A 26,660-nucleotide genomic window follows, 5' to 3' on the forward strand; every position below is an offset into this window, starting at 1 on the left:
CTCTCTATATATATATATATATATATATATATATATATATATATATATATTCTTCTTTACTCATTCATCTATTGAAGGGCACTTGGGTTGCTTCCATGTCTTGGCTTTTATAAATAGTGCTGCTATGAACATTGGGGTGCATATATCTTTTCAAATTAGAGTTTCCTCTGGATATATAAAGCAGTAGATTCTTAATTATTACTATAAACAGAGCCTGGAGAAATTAGGTTGAGTCAAAAAATTCACCCTACTGCTTATTTAGATGTGTCTAAAAATTATAGGAAATTGAAAGACAACACTTCAGTTGATATAATAAAAGACAACCAAAAAAATTAACAATTGAAATAAAAATTTAAGAAGCTAAATTATCCAAATTGAAAAATGGATTAAATTGAAAATAATTTAGATGTATAAAAAGAATCCATTTCTAGAGACAATACCTCAACCACACTTTCCATGTTGCTTTTGTAGATAAAGACAAGTGACCTATATCTTCAGCTCATTGTCTGAAGGGAGCCAATAAAGGGAGCTCTTCTGGGACCTCCAAAAATATTTGAGGAGTTTTTAAAAGTAATATCACATCTGAGCTAGAAACACTGATTCGAGAATTGAACTTTGGCCCTGTGTTTAAGGTGTTCTGATTTTTAATCTCATAGAGCAAAAAAAAAAAAAGCATGCAAAATAAATTAATGTATCATAAATTATGGCTTGCCTGCCATTTACAGAAGCACAATGTTTGTTACCAACCCATAGAGGTCCTGGGTGATAGAAACAAATTTTACTTTGTATGTAACTCCTCCCTTCCCTAAGGCTCCAAGAGAGATGAGGATTCTCTTTATTAAACAGGTTCTCACATTTCCAATTATGACACGATGAATTGATTGTGTAATAACATCCCTAACACTGAAGTCAACCTAACTTTGTTTTTGCTTCTAAGGGCTGTGGTTTTTTTTTTTTTTTCCATAACAACACAAGACAATACATGTTTACCCTTGAATTTTACCTTCTGAGCGCAGATCACTCACTTTCTTCTTGAATTTGTAGATTCAAAGAAAGGGAAAGGGACTTACCATTTAGAATAGCTTCAGGTTAAACTTTTGAGTATCTTATTTGGGAATGTTATTTTAGTATTGGATTGTTTTATAACCACTTATCAAATGATAAGTTAAAATTTGAGGCTCAATAAGCACATGAAAAAATGCTCAGTATCACCAATCATCAGAGAAATGCAAAACTATAATAAAGTATCACCTCATACCAGTCTGAATGGCCATCATTCAAAAGTCCATGAATGATAAATGCTGGAGAGGCTGTGGAGAAAAGGGAACCCTCCTACACTGCTGGTGGGAATGTAGTTTGGTGCAGCCATTATGGAAAACAGTATGGGGATTCCTCATAAAACTAAAAACAGATCTACAATATGATCCAGCAATCTCACTTCTGGGTATGTATCTGGAGGGAACTCTAATTTGAAAAAAATGCACCCCAGTGTTCATAGCAGCACTACTTACAACAGCCAAGACATGGAAGCAACCTAAATGTCCATGGACAGATGACTGGATAAAGAAGTTGTGGTATAGTTATATAATGGAATATTACTCAGCCATAAAAAATAAAATAATGCCATTTGTAGCAACATGGGTGGACTTAGAGATCATCATTCTAAGTGAAGTAAGCCAGAAAGAGAAAGAAAAATATCATATATCACTCATATGTGGAATCTAAAGAAGAAGAAGAGGAGGGGGAGGGGGAGGGGGAGGAGAAGAAGAAGAAGAGACACTATGAATTCATCTACAAAACAGAAACAGACTCATAGACATAATAAGTAGTCTTATGGTTACCAGGGGGAAGGGGATGGGAAGTGATAAATTTGGGAGTTTGAGATTTACAAATGTTAACCACAATATATAAAAACAGATTTTTAAAAAAGTTTCTTCTGTATAGCACAGGGAACTATGTTCAACATCTTATAATCACTTTTAATGAAAAAGAATATGAAAACGAATATATGTATGTATATGCATGACTGGGACATTGTGCTGTACACCAGAAACTGGTATGTTGTAACTGACTGTACTTCAATTTAAAAAATACAAAACTACAAAAATAAAATAAAATAAAATTCTAGGCTCAAGGAGGCAAATTTGAATCTTCAAATCTTTCTGAGTGTCTTCTTTGCAACTAACTTGAATTAAGATTTTTCAGCTTAAATTTATATCTAGGATTGAGACCTAGCATGTTTATGTGGAAAAGCAATGGCTATGCTTAGTATAACTTTGAAATGGATTTTAATGGTGTTCTCCATATTGACTCACAAGCACACAGGGAATATATTTCACTCTTTCTTTTGCTCCTTATGTCTGTATCTGGTCTGCTTTTTATAGTAAGCTGTGAAAGATTAAAATAAATATTGTCCCTTTCTGTTAAGACCAAGAATAGAGTTGTCACTTCCAACTGATATTTATAAATGGAAGTATCAATTACCATCATAGAAGGAAGGATATTCACAGATGTTTCATAAATAACACTAATCCATTGGACTCTGCTCTACAAACCAACATGATTCACCAGACAATCTAACTACGGGTTGCATCAGGGCCACTAAATAATTTGCGGGGTTTGGTCAGAATGAAAATGAGGGACAAGTCCCCTTGTTCAAAAATTATTATGAATTTCTTGATGGTGACAGAGAAGCATTAAACTAAGCATGGAGCCCTACTGACACAGAGCCCTGTGCAACTGCACAGTTCACATGCCCATGAAGCCAGTCCTGGATCATACCTACCCTGTCAAAATTTTCTGCATTATGCTATTAACTATCTAGATAGTGCAAATGGGTGTTTACTATACAGGAAAGTTAAAGTGTTTTGTTTGTCTTTGAAAGCCCTTTGCCAGAGGATATGGATATTGTGTCATGTCCAATACCAAATAACACAGACACTTCAGAGTTGATAGAAGGATCTACAGCTGAATGTAGCAGTCAGATGCCATCAAGACTCACAATCCCTTTCTGCACACATTTGTTATTTGCCAAGGACTCTCACATACCAGTCTTCTTTGCCAAGTCCCTCTACATCCCTATGATGAATTTGCATCCCGATGCAAATATGTCTTTACACAGGATCTAAGTGCAAACAATCTTATCAAACCAAAAGCCACGGGAAAATTCCACTCACTGATGATACTGGTTACTCTCTCCTCAGTGAAAGAATATCCAATCTTCTTGGATTTTACTACAAAAAGGGAATGGTCATAGTTGTTTTGTCTGCTTTTCTTGCTTTTTGTTTTTGTTTTCTGTGTTTTATGGTTAATGAGGCGGTAAGGAATTGTGTAGCAATGAGGCAGTCCTAGTGAGTGTCTCAGCAACTGTTTTGGCTGGAAGAGTTACTCTTGAAAAGCAATTCCATACAAAGGCCAAAGAAATGTACAGCGTTGAATTAAAAAGAGATGAACAGGGAAGATGAAGGATAGACCAAGAGTGTTTCCAAGTGTAAAATCAATGCAAAGGCTGGACAGAGTGCTGTGGGCATCGATCACTTGGAGACATGGCTTGATGAAGCTGTGGGTAGACCAGAGGAGTGTTGTTTTTGCCATCAGGCCATGAGAAATCTCAGGATAAGGAACAGAATTTTAAAATATAAACAGTTCTTAAACCTTTAAAAGATGATTAACTTGAATCATAAGAAAGAAAAATACAAATCACAGTGCTGAACACTGGAATTTGACACAACATTGTAAAATGATTATAAATCAATAAAAAATGTTAAAAAAAAATACAAATCACAACTGCACTGAGATACCATATCTAACCTACTAGACTGGCACAAATCCAAGAGTTGGGCAGCACATTCTGAGTGTCTGAAACAGACACTTTCATATGTTACTAGTGGGAGAGTCACGTAGTGCAATGCCTGTGGAGGGCTATTTGACTACAGGTATCAACTTAGAAATTTACAAAGGGTATACACCCTTTCACCTAGCAATTCCACTTCTAGGAATTTCTTCTTAGACATATTTACATACATTAGAGATGACATATGCACAAGGATATTTATTACAACATAGTTATAATAGCAACTCATATAGCTATTATTAGGAAGCTAGTTAAATAAATTAAACTGTACCGATAAAACAGAATGCTCACCAGCTGGACAAAAGAATGAAGGTACATTCTATCTAGAGAAAAGAAAATGTACACAGTACACTCCTCAACTATATTAATAAGGCAAGATATTTGTATGTGACTATGTTTGCAGGGACATTTTCTGGAAGAAGACCCAAAAAACTAACAAAAAGTAATTAAAAATAGTTACCGGTGGGGAAGGGTGGGCATGGGAACTGAGCAGATGGAAGACAGGAGTGAGAAGGTTTACTCTATGTATGTTTGTAGCATTTGGATTTTAAGGCATATGAATAGATTTCCTATTTTTAAAATTAGAAATTTAAATAAATGAATGCATGACCAAAAAGAAGAGAAAGATTAAAATACAGTAAGTTAATACAATCTACCCTCTTTGTACACAGAAGAAACTGAAGCCAAGTGAAGTGAAATAACAACCCAAAATCCAAAGACAGCTAGTGGTAGACCCTGTGTTGGAACCAAGGAGAATCAGAGGACTCTGCTGAAATGAGACACAGTAACACTCTTGTATCTGAATCATCAAAGGTAGTAGGGTGGCCAGGGACACAAACTTGATATTTCTTATTGGTCAATATTTCTTATTCCTGAAGCTCTTGACATTGGAGTAAATTTTGTGTTTGTATAAAAGTGTTTGAATTCTAATTGAAATTGCCAAGACCTATGTGACCACCATTTTTAATAAGAAAGAAAATTGCTAAAGACATGGAATATATCAGACCAAAGTCTCAGGGATGAATAAGCAAAAAACAAAGCAAGAAGCTGAGTACTAGGGAGCTGAGGTACAAAAGTCAATTAAGAAGCAATAAAAGCCCCTGTGTCAACACAGAAAACAAACTCATGGTTACCAGAGGGGGAAGGAGTGGGAAGGGATAAATTGGGAGCTCGAGATTTGCAGATACTAACTATTACACATAAAACAGATAAACAGCAAGTTTCTTCTGTATAGCACAGGGAACTATATTCAACATCTTGTAGTAACCTATAGTGAAAAAGAATATGAAAATGTATGTATGACTGAAACATTATGTTGTACACCAGAAATTGACACAACATTGTAAACTGACTATGCTTCAATTTAAAAAGAAGAAAGAGAGAGAAAAGGAAAAAGATATTTAAAAATACATAAATAAATAAAAAGCTGCTGTGTCAAGTCTTGGAGAAATCACCCCACCATCAAGCATGCTGCTTGGGACGGCAGCTGAGAGGGGCCATAACGGCAGGGCTTGCACGCGGTGGTGACTTCCACAGGCAGTCCACACCTGGTACTCTCCTCTCCTTCTGCCTTTTTCCAACTTTATTCATTTCCTGACATTATTCATGCAAGAGTCTCTTTCTTCTGCTAAATCAGGAGGACAGAGGTAACGTCTTCTTCATTTTCATCACACTGTGAACTGTGCCCAGCACAGTGACTTGAACATAATAGGCTCCTAGATTTTTAGAACTTTGGAAGCAGAAGGGTCTTTAGAAAATATCAAATCTGATTTTTTAAAACTTGTTTAAAATCAGAAAATCCATTTTGAAATGAATAGCTATTTAGACTCCTCAACATAAAAAAAAATAAACTTTTTTTTTTTTAAGAGATGCTTTGGCTGAAAAGGAAGCAAAGGAGGGGAGAACAGACAAACATCAACTCACAATCATCTCCTTCCTGTTTCTCCTACAGCACCTCGGGGATCACAGTTTGGAAACTATGGATGCAGTGCAACCCCTTCATTTATTACATGAGGACATTCCTTAAAAGTGTTGTACACTGAATTGACACATCCAAGGCAGGGCTGGTGAGCTGCAATGGCTGTGACCACCATGTTCCCCTGACCTACACAGGGTGAGGTACGGGAGAGCAGAATCTGTGTAGGCTCTGGAAATACACATTCTCTTCTTTCCTTATGTAAATATTTGGAGGAGATCCTCATTAGGGATGGGAAACAACACCATTCTGCCTGGTTCTTAAATTTGGAATAATTTAAGTCCGCTTCAGGAGAAATGAGCTGGTGCAGGGAGAGTACTGAGGTAGTGAGCACCCAGCCTAATTCATCAAGTGCTATTCAGAGGCACCTCCTTATTTACCAGACTCATGCCAAAGCAGTCAGCACAGGGCTTAAGGGCTGTTCTCAAAGACCTGGTTAAGATTGTTTGAGCTTGCTAGGAATCCACAGACTATATGGGAAGTTAATCCTTTAGTACACTGTGTACAGCTAATGCACCTGGCAATGTTTGGAAGTAGGGGACACATTAATAATAAATAAATGAGATCACTTCAAAGAGGGACAGGTGCTCTGAAGAAAATAAAACAGAAGGACGGTGTTGTAGACAGGATAAGGGTAGTTATGTTGCAATAACAAACAACCCCCAAAATCTCAGTGTCATAAGACAACAAAGTTAGAGTTTTTCTTACGCATGATACCTGGGTAATGCCAAGGCTGATGAGAATCCACCATCACATCGCTTTTATCTATGTCCTATTGCCCAAAACTTGTCCCAGAGGCTTGCCTGACTGCAAGGAAAGTGTTATCTTCCCAAGTGTCCCAAAGGGGAGAAGAACCATGGAAGAGCACACAAGATGGTGGGCAGCAGGGGACGCAAGGGCTGATTAGGGTGGTCTTGCAAAGGCCTTCTAAAGAGATGATACTTGATCTGAGATCTGAATGATGAGAGTGAACCCACCAAGTAAAAGCTACAGGAAAGGCATTTCAGGCAGAGGGAACAGCAACTGCAAAAGGTTCTTAGGCCAAAACAAGTGTGCAAGGAAATAAATGAAGGCCAGTGTGACCAGTGCACCATGAGTGAGGAGAGAACAGTAGGTGATGTGGTCAGTGAAGCCAAAAGACGAAAAGCCTTAAGGATCATGATAAAAGATTTAGAGTTTGTCCAAAGAGTGTCCCAAACTCAAATGAACTAATGTTTCCTCTTTTTAATAAAAGCAAAAGGCCATCCTTATATTACACTAAAAATAAAAATTCACATTTTGTTTTTCAGTTTTCTGTTTCTCAGGCTAAACTGAGAACTTTACCTTTTTCAATATTCACCTCAAGTTCACCTTTTTCTAAGCATGTGAAATACCACAGAACATCGTGACAGGATTTACAGTGTTTCCTGGAACTTCTTACCTCAGCTCTGTGTTTTCTCAGGCCTCACTTCAGAGTCTTGATCAGCAACCAGATCTATGCTCTTAGCTGCTGACAGAACACATATTCTCTGAAAAGACAAGAAACGAGGAAGTTACCATTCTGAGAAAAAAAAAAAAAGAACAAATTTTATTTTCTTACCAGAGAAATATCTCTTCTCTGCTACTAGAGTCTAGTATTTTTAGAACTGAACCAAATATAGAAAGCTTTTTACTCCCTACGGGAATTATTTAGATTGATTAATGTTCTGGAGTTAATATTGAGTTTCCAGAGCAGCTTTCCAAAAAAGGAGATCATGAGAACTTTATCTTCCACACCACTTACCTTTATGAAAGCCTCTTCAAGTCCAAAATATTGTTTCCTGCTCTCCAACAAGGATAAACATTTAATAAAACTGGGCAAATCTCTCTGGACTTCAGGTTTCTCATCTACAGAATAGGCCTCATCAGTCATAGAGAAAAGCCAAACGTTATGATGATAGACCTACAGCTGGATGGGCTCCCTGGGAGGGCCCCCTCTTCCCACCTGTGGCCACGTTGGCTGCCTCACAAAGGCACCAGGCATTTTCTCAGTGGCCCAGTGCAGAAGTGAACTCAGCCCTACATCCTGCCTACCAGGAGGTTTTCCAGGCTGCTCAATGAAAGCCACTCACAAGAATAATCAGTGACTATTGTGTGAAATTTACCTGAGCTCATCTGGTTAGGATATGTCACTGCAAGATTTTTGTTCAGGCAACTCTGCCACAGTGTCCCCAACATTCATCCTATATTAGAGCACAGTCGTTCAATCCGCAAATGTCGGAGTCAGGTCATCTGATATCCAATCACATTTCAGCCACTTAGTAGCTGTTATTCAACCTTCTACATTTCATTTCCCCTCACTTATAAATGGGGAAATAGGGCTTGTATTCATCAGATTGTTGTAAGGATGATGACATATTTCATGTAAATCTGTCAGCATAGTACATGATCCATGGTAAGTCTCCGTAAACAGTAACTTTTATCATTATCATCATCATTATCATTATCAACAACCTTAAAGAGTGGAGGGTCACTACTTAAAAATGTCTCACATGCTTTGGGGGTGTCAATTAATCAATTTCTAGCTAGCAGGCTTGAACGTTTACAAATCATTCCGAAGAGTAGACTCAAACTAGGGAAGAAAGGCTGAAACTTCCTCCAGACACTCAGTCTTCACTATGAGGAACTTCTTCCTTAGATATGCTTTTGATTTTTGCCCATCTCCTTTTGTTTATCCACGTGTTTGTGTTTTCCTTTCCTAAGTTAAGGTGAGGAATCTCTTTGGCACCACAACCCTTTACATCTGATGTTGGTTACTGGACAACTCTAAGACTTCTTTTCTGCTGGTTCCAGCATTGTATAATGCATGGAAACTGAAGGCAGGCTTTAGGTTCAAGATAATTCTATCTCATGCTATTGTGAAAATTAAATAATGTATTATGAAAGTGTGTGTAAACAGTAAGGTTCTTGAATATACGTATATTCGTGTATGACTGAAGAATTGTGCTGTACACCAGAAATTGATACAACGCTGTAAACTGACTATACCTCAATAAAAATAAATAAATAAATAAATAAACAGTAAGGTCCTGTTCAAATGTTAGTAATTATTATATTTACTATTTCCTTATATTCCTCAAACATTATAAAATTTTGTCACCCAAATGATAGAAGTAACTGGGTTAACTAGTTTCACTAGTTTTAAGTGAGGTTAAGTTTTGGGTTGTCCTCTATTCTCCTACTTTTGACACCACAAGAAGTACCTTTGGGACAAGTCATAGAATCCAGATGAGCAACCAGCCACAGATGACAGCTAAAGGGCATAAGTGCATCATTTACTTCCTAAAATCTCTTCCAAATCATACTAAATCCATAAAAAAACGCATAAATCCATAATAGATAAGATGCCAATATTGCTCCTCTGGTTCCACAGACAATAATCTCATGATTAGTAGCTTTTTCAGCTAAAACAATTCTCAAGACACACAATTTGGTCCCCCCAAATAAATCTTTTACCTGAATCACTCATATAACTATTTGTACCAGAAAATAATGTTTTTCTTTGTAAAACCCAAAATTACTAGGAATTCTTCAATGTTCTCCATCTGATATTGTTAGACACTCATCGTGCAGCATAAAGAGAAAAGGGAAGATGTAGGAGTTATCTGAGCCTGTCTTACTGCTCCCTTCTTTTCCTTCTCTGATCGCAAACACCGTACTTTAGGCTCTTGTCATATCAAGAGTGGGTTAAGAAAAAGAACATGAAAACGAATGTATGTATGTATGTGTATGACTGAAACATTAAGCTGAGCAACAGAAATTGACACAACATTGTTAACAGACTAATCTTCAATTTAAAAAAAAAAAAGTGAGTTAATAGAAAAGCCTCCTAACCAGATCCCATGCCTGTATGTAAATTGCTGAGCACACAGCACACATTCTGTACACGTTAACTCCTTCTCTCACACAACTCCATCCAGCTTCCATATTCATTTGCTAAAAAACTATATTACTATATCAGTTCATTCTTTTTACCTCTAAAATAGCCAATATATCATAAGCAGACCATATCAGATTCAATAATTAAACATTTTTAATCTAAACATTGAAATTCTAAAAAATAGAAAAGCATATCAGCTCTTTGGAAGAATAATGTTTGATGCTTTGATTATGACAAAGTTATAAAGAGAAAACACAGTAATACATGAACTTTGTATTTATAATAAAAACAACCTAAAAATAAAATAGATACCAATATCTTCAATAAATATTATTTGCAGAGGGTTCCCATCTATAGTACATAAGAAGTTCATGCAAAGCTGTGAGAAAAATCCATCAATATTCCAATAGATAAATTGGCAAGACACAAGTTGATAATTCATACAAGAAGAAATAGACTTTTCAAATAAATAAATGGAGGAAATGCTTAACATAGCTAGCAATAAAAAATAAATACAAATTAAATGCTTATGCAGTAATGTGGAAATGTATCACATAAAGTTTGGGTAATTTTCACTACAATTAATGAAAATAAGTATAAATTGAAACCCACCCATACTTCCTTGAACACTTCTCTCAAGTTACCTGTGGTGTCGCAACACACCCTTGCTTTCAAATACAACCACTTGATCATTCTATCCTACTTCCTGAAACATATCTCAGTGGTATATCTGTTCATTCAAAATCCAAACACAGATGTGTAGTAGGTGATTATTACATACCAAACGTGGTCCTGGGATCTGGGGTCACAAAAATGAGTAAGATTTAGTACCTAACCATCATGGAATTCACATCGAGGCAGAGAGACGGACACAGCAACACAGCAACGTGGTAAATACAATGGGATCATGTATGATGGAGTCATTAACAAAGTACTATGGAAGCTCAGCTCTGAAACACATTTAGTTCTTTTCTGCAGAGCCTTGCTTGAGTAGCTATTCTGAAAATAGTTATTGATTGCTTCATTGATTGAAATTCAAATAACTTAATTAAATACACCCATTTAACTCATTTAAGCAAATGAGTCAGCTAGAATCTTCAGAATACCTGGTCATACCAATCAACTTAATAGGTAGCAGGTGATTTTACTTCCAGTAACAAAACATGGAAAAACAGCAGGCAAGGGAAACATCAGTGTCTTGAGAGATAGGAATATTTTTAAACTTATATTCTTTTCTGTGTTCAAATCAGAGGTTCCCAAAATTTCATGTGCATAAAAATCATCTGAAAGATTTATTAAAAATGCAAATCCATTGGCTGTTAGTAGTCCACAGAAAAATGCAAATCCACTAGGTCTAGGGTGAGAACCTGGAATAAGCACCTGAAATTATTCAGATTAAAAAAAAAAAAGATTATCCCTTAAAAATGATCTGAAGTAATTTAATAAACATATTTTGTGAAGATAGTATTCTACCACAATGATACCTTTTAAAATAGCACCCTAATTAAGGAAAACACTCTTAAAAAATACTCAAAGCAGAGAAAAATTAAATATATTTTCTGTTTAATAAAATGTCACTGTTGTATATACAGACTAAGATATTAATTAAAGAATATTCTATATACCACTTTCATCCATAAACATTATAAACTCTGCTTACTCTGTCACTTGTTAAAGTGAAAATCAATAATGTGAAACTGGATTTTTCTGATCTGAGGTATAGCTCTAGGTTAACCTAAAATTTACTTTTGGAAGTAGCATTAATCAAATTCCTTGCAGATCTTCATGTGACAGGCACACCTCTTTTTACTGACTAATGAGCCAGAATCCTTCAAGCAGAAAGTTATGGAAAAATGAAATCTGTAATCAATTTTCAGGAACATATTGTTCTCCTTCTGACTGCGTCTAATCCACAAATTAAGACTTTCTTATGATAGCTGCAACACTTTTGAAAATTGGCCACAGTAAAGAGAAGGAAAAATATTTATGACAAAAGAAAATTTTCAAGTGGAAAATTGGTTCCAGCATGCAACAGTGTTAGTTGTGTTTTTTGCTATAAAATTTAGGTTTGTTACACAAGATTTGTAAATGCGTGTGCTTTTTTCCAGTGATCATGATATTGAGGAAACATAATGTACTGGACAAAAATTAATTAAGACCTGAGCTGTAGTCCCAGATCTCCCACAAATAAGCTTCACAATCTAGTTAAATGACATAACCCCCATGAACTTCAGTTCCCACTTTTGCAAAATTCAGAGTACGAACACTATATGGTGTCTATTGTCCTTTCCAGTTCTATAATTCTAAAAATTAGGGGATATGGATATAAGAACAGTAATATAAATTTCAATCTCACAGAAGACTTTGTGTTGACATTAATTCACGTACATGATGTACTGGGAATGCTGTATTGCCACTGCCTAGCATGGTCTTTGACTCATAAGTGCTCAATTAATATTTAGTAGGTAAGACACAATAAACCTCTTAAAAGAAAACATAGGCAAAACATTATCAGACATAAATCTTAGCAATGTACTCCTCGGGCAGTCTACCCTGGCAATAGAAATAAAAGCAAAAATTAACAAATGGGACCTAATTAAACTTATAAGCTTTGCACAGCAAAGCAAATCATAAGAAAAAGACAACCTACAGAATGGGAGAATATATTTGCAAAAGATGAAACTGACAAGGGCTTAATTTACAGAATATATAAACAGCTCATACAACTTAATAATAAAATATATAAACAGCTCATACAACTTAAAAATAAAAAAAACAAAAAACCCAATCCAAAAATGAGCAGAAGACCTAAACAAGCAATTCTCCAGTGAAGATATACAAATGGCCAATAGGCACATGAAAAAAATGCTCAATATTGCAAATTATTAGAGAAATGCAAATCAAAACTACAATGAGGTATCACCTTGCACCAGTGAAAATGGCCATCATTAAAAAGTTCGCAAACAATAAATGCTGGAGAGGCTGTGGAGAAAGGGGAACCCTCCTACACTGTTGGTGGGAATGTAGTTTGGTGCAGAAATGAAAAACAGTATGGAGATTCCTCAAAAAACTAAAAATAACATTACCATATGATCCAGCAATCCCACTCCTAGGCACATATCCTGAAGGAACCTTAATTCAAAAAGATACATGCACCCCAATGTTCATAGCAGCACTATTTACAATAGCCAAGACATGGAAACAACCAAAATGTCCATTGACAGATGACTGGATAAAGAAGTTGTGGTATAATTTATAAAATGGAATACTACTGGGCCATAAAAAAGAATGATGCCATTTGCAGCAACATGGATGGACCTTGAGACTGTCATTCTAAGTGAAGTAAGCCAGAAAGAGAAAGACAAATACCATATATCACTTACATGTAGAATCTAAAAAAATGACACAAATGACCTTGTTTACAAAACAGAAAAAGATTCACAGACATAGAAAACAAACTTATGGTTACCAGTGGGGAAAGGGGGTGGGAAGGAATAAATTGGGAGTTCGAGACTTGCAGATACTAACTACTACATATAAAATAGATAAACAACAAGTTCATACTGTATAGTACATGGAACTACATGTGGTATCTTGTAGTAACCTACAGTGAAAAAGAATATTAAAATGAATATACGTATGTTCATGTATGACTGAAGCATTATGCTGTACACAGAAATTGGCATAACATTGTAAGCTGACTATACTTCAATTAAAAAAATACATAAATATACAAAAAAAATTGTAGATAAACAAATGAACTAACCTGTGAAATTACACAGAATAAGAAATATGGTTCAGTAGTTTAATTTATCTAAGCCTCTATAAAATTTAGCATACTAAATCTTGGTCAGCCAATTAATGAACATGCATTTTGATCTATTGTGAAGAGAGGCTATAAAAGAATCAAAAGTTTCTAGTTGAGGAGATGAATGTCCACACACATTAAATGATACGAAGTAGGTACTGTAGACACATGCAGGTATCGACTATCGACTATCGGTAACATGATCATCAACCTGGGTACAAAGGAAAGTAGAGAACAAGATCTGGTAAAAGCTTCCTGAGGGCGGAAGTGGGTTGAGATCTTAAACCAGGTAAGGTTGATGGGTTGGCAGGTGAGGGGTTGGTCAAAAGGGGTAAAAAACAGAAAAGAGAAAGTCATTTTAGTGATAGAGCAAGCAGATTCACTTTACTAGGAACAAGATCTGAAGACAAATGAGGCTAATGGGTGGTTGGAGATTGTTGATGGGGGAATTACAATGCTTGACAATTTATCATCATTTTTTCATCAGGAACAGGAAGGGTAGAAAAGATGTTCTTAGATCTGCAATGTCCTATATGGAAGCTACTGACATGTGGCTATTGAGCACCTAAAATGCAACTAGTCCAAACAGAGATGTGCTGTTAGTGTGAAAATACATGCCAGATTTAAACAGCTTGGGACCAGAAAAATGGGAATGTAAAACATTCCATGAATATATTTTTTTATTATTACATGTTGAAATAATAATATTTGGGATATAGTGGGTTCAATAAAATGCATTGTTTAAATTAATTTCACCTGTTTCTTTGTATTCTTTTAAGATGGCTACTAAAAGATTTTAATTACATCTGTGATTCATATCACGTTTCTATGGGACAGCACTGCTCTAGAAGGATTTTTCCAGCAGCAGTCATCAGTAGCATATTGTACTGTTAAGCAAAGAAAATTCAAGGGATCAGCTAAAAGGTGAAATTCCAGGGATAGCTAAATTAACAACACAGTAGAAAAGGAATTATATATTCACAGAAAAATTAATATATTAAAAGTTTCTAATCTGGAATGTCACCATGATTATAAAACACATAAATTAAATAAAATTTAAAACTCTGAGTTTTCTGCCTAATATAGAAGTTGTCCTCAATAATTGTATTGCTTTTCAGCTTTTATAACTTGGAATGTGAGAGCTCTCAGTGACCCCATATGCCTGCTGATCTCAAGCCTGGGCAGATGATCTCAAGGCTTATCTGACAGCTTCTTAAAGGATTTCAAAGCCAGTTAATTTGGCAGCCTCAAAATTTAACAATCCATGGTGCCTACCAAGTGCTCAATAAATATTTAGTGAATGGGTGGAGAATATCACACCCAAAATTATGACTACACACAGGAGGCTAAACATCAGGTTTTCCATAAAATCTGCCCCTCCAGAAAGTGAAATGTAGCAATAAGACCCCTAGTGTTCAAAAGAGTACCACATATGTTAGTAAATTCTAGAAAACATTCATATTTCACTATGTACAATCAGATTTTTTAAGAGTTTAATATGAAATAGAGCTGATTATACTCTATGAAAGCAAACACTGTATTTGTAGAATACTTCTTTTCTTTTTTATTTAAAAAAGAGAGAGAAATCCTATAAAGATTTTTACTGGACTATTCTGGTAAATAAAATACCATCAAGCAGTTTACCATTCTCCCACCTCAAAATCTTCTGTATTTTGTTTACTTAATCCTATTTTAATTAATATAGCTTGGTATTGGAATGGAAATTCTGGGGAAATTCCAAGTAGCACTGGGAAATGGTGTGATGTAATTCCTTCTTTTCCTGTTTCCGTTTTGAGCCAGTATAACATCAGGGTGAGGCGAATCTCTTGGCTAAATGGTTTTCAGCTGGTTGGACCTCACAGGCCCTGGAGATTCCATGATGCTGCCAATTCTGGGAGCTGCTTATTCCAATCCCTTGCCGCAAATATCCCTCCTCTCCCTAGTAATTCTGTGCCACCTGGTTGGGATAATGAGAGTAATGCCACCAGGCTTCACAAGCCAGGCAGTGACCAGCATAAAAAGTTGGTTGTCTCTCTGCCCCGGCTGCTCTGGTTCATCCACCAACAGGAATTCCCACTGATGCTCTGCTTGCCAGGTACAGCACCTCTCCTGATTTCACAACAGAAGTTGTGTTTCCTACCAACTGCATCTAGAAATCCACTGATCTTGCTTTCATTTTTCTTTTTCTCATCCTCTCCTCCACTACCATAATTGGACAATAAAACACTCTTTCACATTTACCCACTCTTTCTCATCTTTACAAAAATAATGTCCAGGGGAAATTCACCATACTAGCTCAGCTTTTCAAGACTATAGCCTAACAATAATTATTAATAGCCTGACTTGATTCATTGTGACAGTCCAAGACTATTTTGGTTCTCAGATCATTAGATCCCCTTGACCTGCATCTGCATGAAAGTTCTCGCAAAAGTCTCACTGCAGCCTGGATACTACCAACTACAGAACTACATCCTCACAGCGTCTAAATTCTCCATAATCTCTAAGCTCCTAATGGTCTTTCTTTTAAATGAAATTCCATTTCTTCTCAAAGCACACCGTTTCTTCCAGTCTTACTCCAATTATGGATTCCCTGTCTATTTGAGCAATTCACAGGGAAACAAAACTCATGGTACTGTGATGGCCCTACATTCTGAGCTTGAATTGGCCAACAAGTTAGAAACAAAAACTTCCTTGTTAATACGTTCTTTTCTTTCTAGTTAAAAAAAATTTAAGTAATAGCATGGAAAGGATTTAAAAATCTTAGCAAAAATTTTACCCAAAATAAACTACATAGCAAAGTTGTTCCCTTCTATTAAGAAAAAAAAGGGGGGGGATGCTTTTCATCAAAAAGAGGAAGTAATTTTACACAGTGTTAGGAAATCTTTCTACCTTCTCAAATGTAAATGTTTCTAAGATAAAGTTTTAAGTAGAAAGGAAAAGAGGATTAGAAAGAGGTCTAGTAAAGTTTTAACGTTGGGGTACAAGGTTTACAAGTATGGTCTGGAAACCTTGTGGTGACTTCACTGAGATCCTTAAAAATGCAACTTTTTAGACTTCAGTCTGCTCTAAAATATGTAAAATTCATCAACTGCCTAAAATCCTCTCCAGAAAAATGTGAGGATACAGAGAGTAGGCAGCCTTCTACCAGCTAGGAAAAAGGCCCTCACAAGAACTTATCCATGCTAGCACCCCGATCTTGGACTTCACAGGCTCTGAATTGTAAGAAATAAATGTCTGCTGTTTAAGTCACCCAGTCTATGGCATTTTGTTAAAGTAGTCTGAGCTGCTGAAGACCCCTGGTACTCAATGTTTTTGCAGTAGACCCCAAGCACCTATGGAGCCATTGATCCTGTTCCACCTCCAGCAGCATTGGCCCATTCTATCTGATTGGGTTCCTACCTCTGCTTCCCTAAATCCCAGTTTACTCCTCTGCTAACAGGACAAAAGCTTTGCCTTAACTGACTGCTGAGACCTGGTACTTTGTCCAGCTCTTACAGATTTCTTCACTCTCAGCTGCTGGTGAATGGCCATATTTTCTGGAACCTCAGTGGTTCACCTGACTCCAATACTCATCTGCCACCTGCATTTCTGCTAATATCTCTGCCTGCTGGACGGGACCTACTGACTTTTCAGTAATGGTCAGATGGGACCATTCTCGAGTTCTGCATTTCCCTTTGCCTGACATCTGACTGTCTATAACTTAATCTTCTTTTAATCTGCCCCACAATTTTTCTTTATCTCTTCTGGCCTATATTGTTCAATACACCTGGTTCTGAATGCTCAGTCCACAGTATAAACAGGATAAAACACAGAAAGCTCTTACTTGTCTCTAGCATGATGGTCTTGCTGGCGTTAAATATATGTTTTTCAACACAGAAAAATATAGTAAGAATTTTTAATAGGTGTAATATAATAATGATAATGATGATAAATATCTGTAAGATAACTAGATGATCATATATGGGTACTTAGTGCCTGGAATTATGCTATTTTATATACATTAACTAGTTAATTCTTAGGTTTTATTACCCCAACTGATATCAGAGGAAACTGAGCCTTGGAAGAGTTGAGGGAGGTCCCCAAGATTAATACCTAGTACCTGGTGGAGCTGAGATTCCCATCTAGACCTGGCTCCAGGGCCTCAGCTCTGAGCAAATCGCCACATGGCCTGTTTAACCTCCGAAGAGTTTGATGCTGAAATTATGACCCACTCTTGCTTTGTTGTAATTGTTCAATGGTAGAAAAACCTTAACAGAATGTTGCCTAAAATACCTTTTAACCCCAAGAATCTAAAATCCTAATATTCATCCTGAGACTATGAAACAAAGCAGTAATTAGCCTGTTGGCATCCTTAGGAAATAAAATATTTGACATGCACGTTCATTTTATAAAGTTTAAAGTGTAGCAAATGCATCAGTTTCTCAATTTGTGTAGTTCTTTGTAATGAAAACCTTTGAAAAAGTATGACATAATTCCTGATTACTTCTAGGAACAACTCGAAGAAATTTTTGTTTTTTCTATGTTTTCCTCTAGCAATATCCCTCCAATTTACGACTTTTAATTTATGCATATTATAAAAGCAGTGATGCTTATTTATTTGACCTGTGGTAAAATAAGAGTGAATGGGCTCAGAAAGTATTCAGGAACTCCATTCATAAAAAAATACAGAACTTGTAGAATATGAGTTGACTGTAAATGCATGGATTTATTTCTGGACTCTCTACTCTGTTCCATTGATCTATGTGTCTTTTTTATGCCAATATTATAATGCTTGTAATATATTTTGAAATCAGGGAATTTAATGTCTCCAGTTTTGTTCTTCTTTCTCAAGATTACTTTGGCTATTTAGTGTATTTTTGTAGTTTTGTATGAATTTTAGGATTACTTTTTATATTTCTGTGAAAAATGCCATTGAAATTTTGCTAGAGATTGCATTCGGTCTGTATATCACTTTGTGTAGTATGGGCATTTTAACAATATATATTCCTTCAATCCATGAACACAAACTATCCTTTCGTTTAATTGTGTCTTCTTCAGTATCTTTCATCAGTGTCTCATAGGTCTTAGCGTAGAGATTTTTCACCTATTTGGTCATATTTACTCCTAAGTATTTTATTGTTTTTGATGCTGCTATAAACAGGATTGTTTTCTTAATTTCATTTTCAGGTAGTTTGTTGGTAGTGTATAGAAATGCAACTGATTTTTGTATGTTGATTTTGTAGCCTTCAACTTTCTTAAATTATTTTATTAGTTCTAACAGTTTTTTGATGAAATCTTGAGGGTTTTCTATAAGTAAGAGCATGTCATCTGCAAAGACAATTTTATTTTTTCCTTTTTAATTTGGATTTTTTTTCTTGCCTAATTGCTTTAGTTAGGACTTCTAATTCTCTGCTGAGTAGAAGTGAAAGTGAGTATCATTGTCTTGTGTCTAATCTTAGACAAAAGCTTTTAGCTTTTCATCATTGAGTATGATGTAATCTGTGGGCTTTTCATATGGACTTTATTATACTGAGGTACATTCCTTTCAAAGCTAATTTGTTGAGAGTTGTCATCATTAAAAGATGTTGAATTTGCTCAAATGTATCTACTGAGATGATCATATGATTTTTATTCTTTTTTCTACAAATGTGACGTATCATATTTACTGATATGCCTAGGTTGAACAATCGTTGCATCCCAGGAATAAATCTCATTTGATCATGGTATATGATCCTTTTAATGTGGCTGTTGAATTCAGTTTGCTAGTATTTTGTTGAGGATTTCTGCATCTATATTATTCAGGGACATTGACATGTAATATTCTTTTTTTTTTTTTAGTGTCCTTCAATAAGGGTGCCAAGAACATACAATGGGGAAAGGATAGTCTCTTCAATAAATGGTGTTGGCGAAACTAGATAGTCACATGTAGAAGAATGATATTGGGCTTTTACCACACAATGTGTACAAAAATCAACACAAAATGGATTAAGTACTTCATATTAAGACCTGAAACTCTAAAAATGCTTCTGCATAGCAAAAGGAATAATCAACAAAATGAAGAGACAACCTGTGGAATGGGAGAAAACATTTTTAAACTGTACATCTGATAGAGAGTTAACATCCAAAATATATAAGGAAATCCTAAAACTCAATAACATAAATAAATAAATAAATAAATAATCAATCCAATTTTTTAAAAATGAGCAAAGGACCTAAACACATATTTCTCAGAAGAAGACCTACAAATAGGAAACAAGTATATGAAAAGGTGCTCAACATTACGAATCACCAGGGAAATGCAAATCAAAACCACAGTGACATACCACCTCACACCTGTCAGAATGGCTGTTACCAAAAAGACGAAAGATAACAAGCATTGGTAAGAAGTGGAGAAAAAGAAACCCTTTTACGCTGTTGGGAAGGTAAATTGGTACATCCATTATGAAAAACAGTATGTTAATATTTGCAAATCTCAGATTCCCAATTTATCCCTTCCCATCCTCTTTCCCCAGAAATTGACACATTGCAAACTGACTGGACTTCAATTTTTTAAAAAAAAGTATGGAATTTCCTTAAAAAACTAAAAATAGAACTCCTATATAATTCAGTAATCCCACTTCTAGGTATTACCCATAGGAAATAAAATCAGTATCTCAAAGAAATATCTGTATTCCCATGTTCATTGCAACATTATTCTCAATAACCACAATATAGAAACAGCATGTGTCCATTGTCCATCAATAGACAAATGGAAAAAGAAAATGTGAATATACATACAGAATATATAGATATAGATACAAACACAAAATGAAATATTATTTGGGCATAAAAAAGGAAAGCCTGCCATTTGAAACGACATTGATAAACCTGGGAGACATTACGCTAAATGAAATGAGACAAACACAGAAAGACAAACACTGCAACATCTCACTTGTATATGGAATCTAAGAGCTTGAACTCAGGAAAGCAGAGGAGAACAGTGGCTGCCAGGGACTAGGGGAAGAAGCAGTAAAGGAAATGTGGAGATGTTGGTCAAAGGGTCCAAAGTTTCAGTTATGCAGGAAGTAGTTCTGGAGACCTAATGAATAGCAATGGTGACAATAGTTAATAATGCTATATTTTTTACTTGAAATTTGCTAAGAGAGTAGACATTAAGTATTCTCACCACACAAAAAAAAAAAAGGTAACCATGAGAGATGATAAATATGTTGATTAGCTAGATTATTGTAGTTAAAATATATGTATTTCTAAATATATATAATTTATATATATTTAGATGGCACCCAATCTGCCACTGCTGCCTGAACCCCTGCAGGTGCCAAAGTATTCCTTTCTGATCATGAAGCTTAGGATCTACTTCTTTCTTTAACCAAAAGGCTGAAAATTGCCAGAATGTCATTTGGGTGGTGTGGAAATAAAGCAGAGTTTGTCACTTGATTGTCTAAATCAGGAAAGAGACTATTTATTGAGACCAAATATTTATGTGGCATTTCCTACATGCCAGGCTTTCTTCTAAGCACTGTAACGTAGCAAAACTAGGAACGAAACTAGGAGAGACCTTGGATGAATACTCAAACATTTATGATAAAGATATAGACCCTAAGCCAGAATAAACCTCAGAGATCACCTGTTTAGAACCCTGCCAGCAAAAGCACTTTATGCACAGGACAACTAGAGCCAAGAGGGGACTGTAACTTCTCAGGCCCTCTGAGATGAAGTGGGAGCCAGAACTCTGGTCTTTGGCCTCTTAGTGAAGTGGTTTTCCCTCTACATACAACCATTCCTTATGGATTTATAGTTTTCCAGAGGCGACAGAAATGTGTAAGGTCACCTACATAGTGGTTGTTTAGGTATATCCAATTTACATAAATGACATGCTTTCAATAACTCACTGCTACTTTACTCCACCTCTCTCTCTCCTACTATCTAGGAACTCACCTGAAGGTCATGATGCAGCAGCTGAGAATTGCTCCCCTGGACCATACTCTACAAGCTGCTCTACACACTACTTCCTTTAAAGAGGAAGAATTAAAGCCCTCCCTCTCCCAGCCTGCATTAAGAACAGGATGACCCTCGGTCTTTGTCTGCAATGACGAACTCTATCAACAGCTTTAAAGAGACACTCTGTGACCCAAAGTCAAAAGGCTGAGATGGACAACTCACTGGAGGATACTTTCCTGAAATCCTCAGAAAAGGCTGGGGCTACAGGTGGGAGAAACTTCTCTAACCCAAAGTCGCTCTGGAAAACGTCCCCATGCCACCCTGACAAAGCTCTAGAAGTCCCTCTTCTCTGCCCATACTGTACTGCCTACCCTGAAATCATAGGCTGTGAATGAGGATGATCTCATCATTGGGTCAAGTTCAGAAAGACACTGATTCCTAATGAGTGATGTTCCCAGCTTACATGTTTGATATTTTTCTATTTATTTTTAACAATAACCACACAATTGAAAGGGAGCTGCAAAGATGATATAACAAAACACGTTCCCTTCCTCAGTTATTAAATTTGTTTTACAGCTACATTTGTATTTATAGCTTAATCAGTTCTTTAAAATACTGACACATGCAAATTGCATTATTAACTCAGCTAGAAGGAGATTTCATTAATCATGAGTGATTTTGATTAAAAGCTGTGTGGTCTCCTGAATGGACTTTAAAAAATAAAATGAAACCAAATCTCATGGCCTTCCTAAAGATGAAACCCATATAAAAATTTCTCTTCCAAAGCTTAGTGGACTCCAGCAACCATAAATGAAAGCTTTCTTCACTGGAAAAAAACCAAATGTGGAGAAAATCGCCTGTGTCAGTCAGAATTCAGCCAGGAAATCAGAAACCATGCTAAGTCTTTTAACCAGGAATGGATTCAGTATAAGGAAGTAGGAGCTTATAAAACTATTGGAAAGATTGGAGGAGCAAAAATCAGGAGGAGCTGTCAGAAGTTTCAAGTTTGTGGCCACAAAGAGAAGGGAAACTGCTGCCCCCCAAAATCAGAACCATGCGAACAGCTGCTGCTAACTTCTCAGCCTCATGTGGCTGCTAAGTGGGTAAGATGGTAACCACTCGCATCTGGACATTCAGGGAGTCTACTCATCAATCCACCACCACTGCCAGGGTGCAGGAAAAAAGTCTGCCCCCTCCCCCCTCCACCTCTGGGATCCTATAGAAGAGCATCTCACTGGAGGAGTCCTGCCCATTTGGAACCCTACTATCAAAATCGTCCAAGAAACACAGTTCTGAAGTTTCCTCCTACAGCATTATGGGGGAGGATTTATAAGGGATGGAAGAGGGCAAGTGCCAGCAGAAAATTCTGATACCAGAATTACTCCAGCAGGCAAACAAACCTCCAAACACCATCCTTCTCAGAAAAAAACCCAGGGACACACCTCTTTCGTCACTGATACAACTCAAAGATCGCAAATACACACAAAATACAATGACATACAAATCATCTCCGGCACTGTATGACAGAAGGCAAAGTAACCCCTACTGACAAATTACGGAGAAAATGCTCCAAGCCCCCTCGCCTAGGACCCGCTCTTAAGAGAACTCTATATAAAATGTTAATGGAACAGTTCCTTCAGAAAAAAAAAAAAAAAAAAAAATTCCTTAAAGGAACATAAAAAAGTTAAGAGGATTCTTTCCATGTAAGACTAGGAATTCTCAAAGTTCTTAAGAAATACTTAGTTTTATTTTCTAAAGAGATGATCAAATAATCTACATCAAGAAAAATGGCAAATGACATCATAACTTTCCCAAAGATAACACTTTGGAAAAGTATCACATTTATTTACAGCTTAAAGAATATTACCTTGTCGCTCTTTCTCTGGTTTTATACTTTGAACTTGTTTCTTTCACTTTCAGTTAAAAGTGACCTTTTAATTGGGGGTTTTCCATGCATGATTCTTTTTCCGGAATCAGAGCCAAAGTTTTTCCATTTACATCAACTTATGAAAGGGCTTCCTCCCTCCAAAGGAATTTTTTTTTAAATTCTAAATACATTGTCTTCAAATCTTTCTTAGATTTAATATCCTGACCCAAAAAAGGCATAATATTCCTAACAAGAAAAAGGCATAAAGATCTGTCAGTTGCAAAAGTGTCATATCTTAATATTTTATTAATTGTATCCTTTTAAGGGATAATAATAATATTCCTTAATAATAATAAAATAAGGGATAATAGCAATATAATGTGTCCCTTGCAGCTAAGAGTACATCTTCTCCCTAAAGGAATAATGAATTGGCATCCACACCACACTGGTGACTACAAATCTGTATTTACCAGGAAATACGCTATAATGCAAAATCTCACACAGAATCCCGAAGTGGATATGAGGTAGAAGGGAGCGTTGTTGCGGGGGCTGAGGCAGGAATGGCACCTTCAGAGCCTAGTGTAACTTAGCATCATTTCTACTCCTCAGCGCACTTCCCTGTCTTCTTCATCATCGAGGGTTAGGATTATAAATGGGTGATTTGCCCTTTAAACTGCCTGCAGCCATCATAACTAATGCAACAGCAGAAGACCTTGCCAGAAAGTCATTTCAGGAGCAAAAGGAAGCCTGGGTTCCATGGGAGAACGGCCATCATACTGAGCAGACAGCAATTTTCCAAGACTGCTGGCCACACACCCCAAGGGTTCCAGGCCAGAGCTGGTCAGGCCCAATCGCTTCTGTACTTCTCAGGACAATGGGAGTGAGACATAGCTACGATCCAATGGTCCCCAACACTGGCTTGCTTAGCCCACCCTGGGCCAGGGTATTGGCAGGACAGACCTGCACTACCTGCTATACTTACTGACCATTGGGAATCAAGGCCCTGAGGGAATCTGGCTCAGTATGAATGAAATGATAGACTTTGTCCTTTAATCATTTTTTCTAAGCTGCTACTTTGTGTATAGTTCACAGTGTGTACTCACTTCCTAAAGAAGTCACGCTGTCTGGGTTTCAACCCTGTTCTGCCATTTACCAGCTATGAGATCCTGTGTAAATTAATTAATCTCTCTAAGCCTATTTCTTCACCTGCAATCTTAGGATGATAACAATAGTTGATACCTCATCTATTTATTGAGGGGCTTAAATGAAATAATACAGGTAAAATGGTTAGCCCAGAGACTCATACCTAATAAGCACCCAATAATTAATAGCTATTAGATTTTTATCATATAGAATTTCTCTTTCTTTTTCATTTCTATTATTTATTCTTTAAAGTTACTGGATGTGTGTGTATTATGAGAAATACTGCATAAACCACTCCTCTGATAAAAAGACTCAAGTTAAGAAAAATTAAACAATCAACCTAAAGGGCATAATACTGGAATAGCTTTTTACTAAAATATAACCAGTCAATTTTGAGTAACATACAATTTGCTGGACTCTAAAAAGTTATTCCATAAGTCTATGTTGTGTAGTCAGCATTATTTGTTACCAGAAGTCATTGCAGTGTTTTAAGCAGGGATTCGCCTGTATATGATAGAAATTGGTCTAGACTGTGGTATAGACAAACTCTAGCCTAGACTCTGCTAAAGTAAATAGAAAGGTTATTACAATCATGAAGTACCTTTTCTTGTCCCTAGAACTATAAAATAAGGTGCCTAGCCCATTACATGGCTTCCTTCCATCTCCAAGCCTAGAGCTTTTTTCACTGGTAACAGTGTTAAATCTTTATTAACTTGTATCTTAGAAATGGCTGTGAAACTTCAGAATGAACAAAGTGAACACACTACTTCAGGGAGATCATTTTCAGCTGATTACTATTTAGCCACCTATTTCACAAGAGACTGGCCATATCAAATTCTTGAGAAGACAAACACTGTAAGCCAGTTTTACATGGACGTTTTTCTCTGTGACTATCAAAGACATTCACAGCATTGCTCAGAGGCCAGCATTACGTATTTCTTTCAGGAGCTAGATGATTTACCCAATGTCGTACAAATCCAATTGTAGGGCCAGAAACAGGAGCCCCCTTTGAATTCCCACCCCATGGCTCTCTTCATCAAGTATCTTAACTAGCTGAAATTAAATGGCTTGGAAGGGTGGGCAAGCAGAGTCACCACTGAACAGTCTTCAGCCTTTTCAAATCTCAGTTGGATACATATGGATGCATAAAATTAGAAACTGCTTTACATAATTAAAGCCAACTATTATTAGAAAAGCCAAATATTATTAGAAACATTGACATTTAAAATTCTAACCTTACTATTTGTTAAACAAAGGTTCCACCACCACTGGAGTAAGTATATGACTTCATAAGAGGACCACTTTGAAGGACAGCCCTCATATGTATATACACATTCCCACACATGCGGAATCGAAGAATATATGAAAATATAGTAAATTGCACTTGCTCTGTCAGACTCCACGTCTCCTGCTCTTGTCCCCAATCACATTTTCTTTCTAAATTAATCACAAAAGACCCCTCATTTCATAGCATGGGAGTGAAATATTTAATGACCTCTTTTTTCAGGTAAAAGGATCACTTGGAGGAGTGGAAGAGTTTGGCCATTCCATAGCTGCTTCTCTATTAAAAACAAATGATAAGGGTTAACAGTAAATCTGTGGGCCAGAGGTTAATGCCATAAATACATCAGCCATGCCTTTATGATCTAAAAATAACCAAACACCAAACTATGAAATGCTCTTGACGTCAATGGAAGACACAGCAGTCAATTGAGATCACTTTATAATGTTCCCATAACTGCCTCACAGATAAACTTGTACTGTGGTCTTTCATGTCAAGACCATAAAAAAAAACCCTTCCGGGCTTCACAAGGCAGTTACCCGTTAACTATACAATACACTAAATCCTCGTAAATTATGAGTCATATGACCAGCCATGGACAGTAAGTATAACCTCACGCTCCAAGCATAAAATAAATTACAGAGAGAGACCTAGAGAGAAGTTTTATTTCTCTTTTTAATTATGCATTAGTTGTTTTTAAGAAACTTAAGTTTGAACCTAGCTTCTAAAAAATATCCTCCAAGTTAAGGGTTTAGGCAATTTGGTAAAAATTCAGTAAAATAAATTCAATTGTTTGAATATGCAGTTAACTGTATCAGATTTCTGTTTATCTCAGCTCTAAAAACATCATCTGAGGTCACTCTCCATAGTCTAATGTAACTAACCATCTTTTCATCTGGAATTTTACAGTAGGA

General features: G+C 36.3%; 1 protein-coding gene across 1 annotated transcript in view; it reads right to left on the reverse strand.

The window, feature by feature from the left end:
* The window catches only part of ZPLD1 (zona pellucida like domain containing 1), a 291,846-nt gene extending 268,481 nt beyond the window's left edge, over positions 1-23,365 (reverse strand). The window contains exons 1-2 of the mRNA XM_010978421.3: positions 23,322-23,365; positions 7,249-7,336 (exon numbers count right to left, since the gene is read on the reverse strand). The gene's annotated coding sequence lies outside the window, so the exon portion shown is untranslated. The remainder of the gene's footprint in view (positions 1-7,248; positions 7,337-23,321) is intronic.
* Positions 23,366-26,660: the final 3,295 nt, after the last annotated feature.

This window comes from Camelus dromedarius, chromosome 2 (assembly GCF_036321535.1).
Source record: "Camelus dromedarius isolate mCamDro1 chromosome 2, mCamDro1.pat, whole genome shotgun sequence".
Taxonomy (NCBI): domain Eukaryota; kingdom Metazoa; phylum Chordata; class Mammalia; order Artiodactyla; family Camelidae; genus Camelus; species Camelus dromedarius.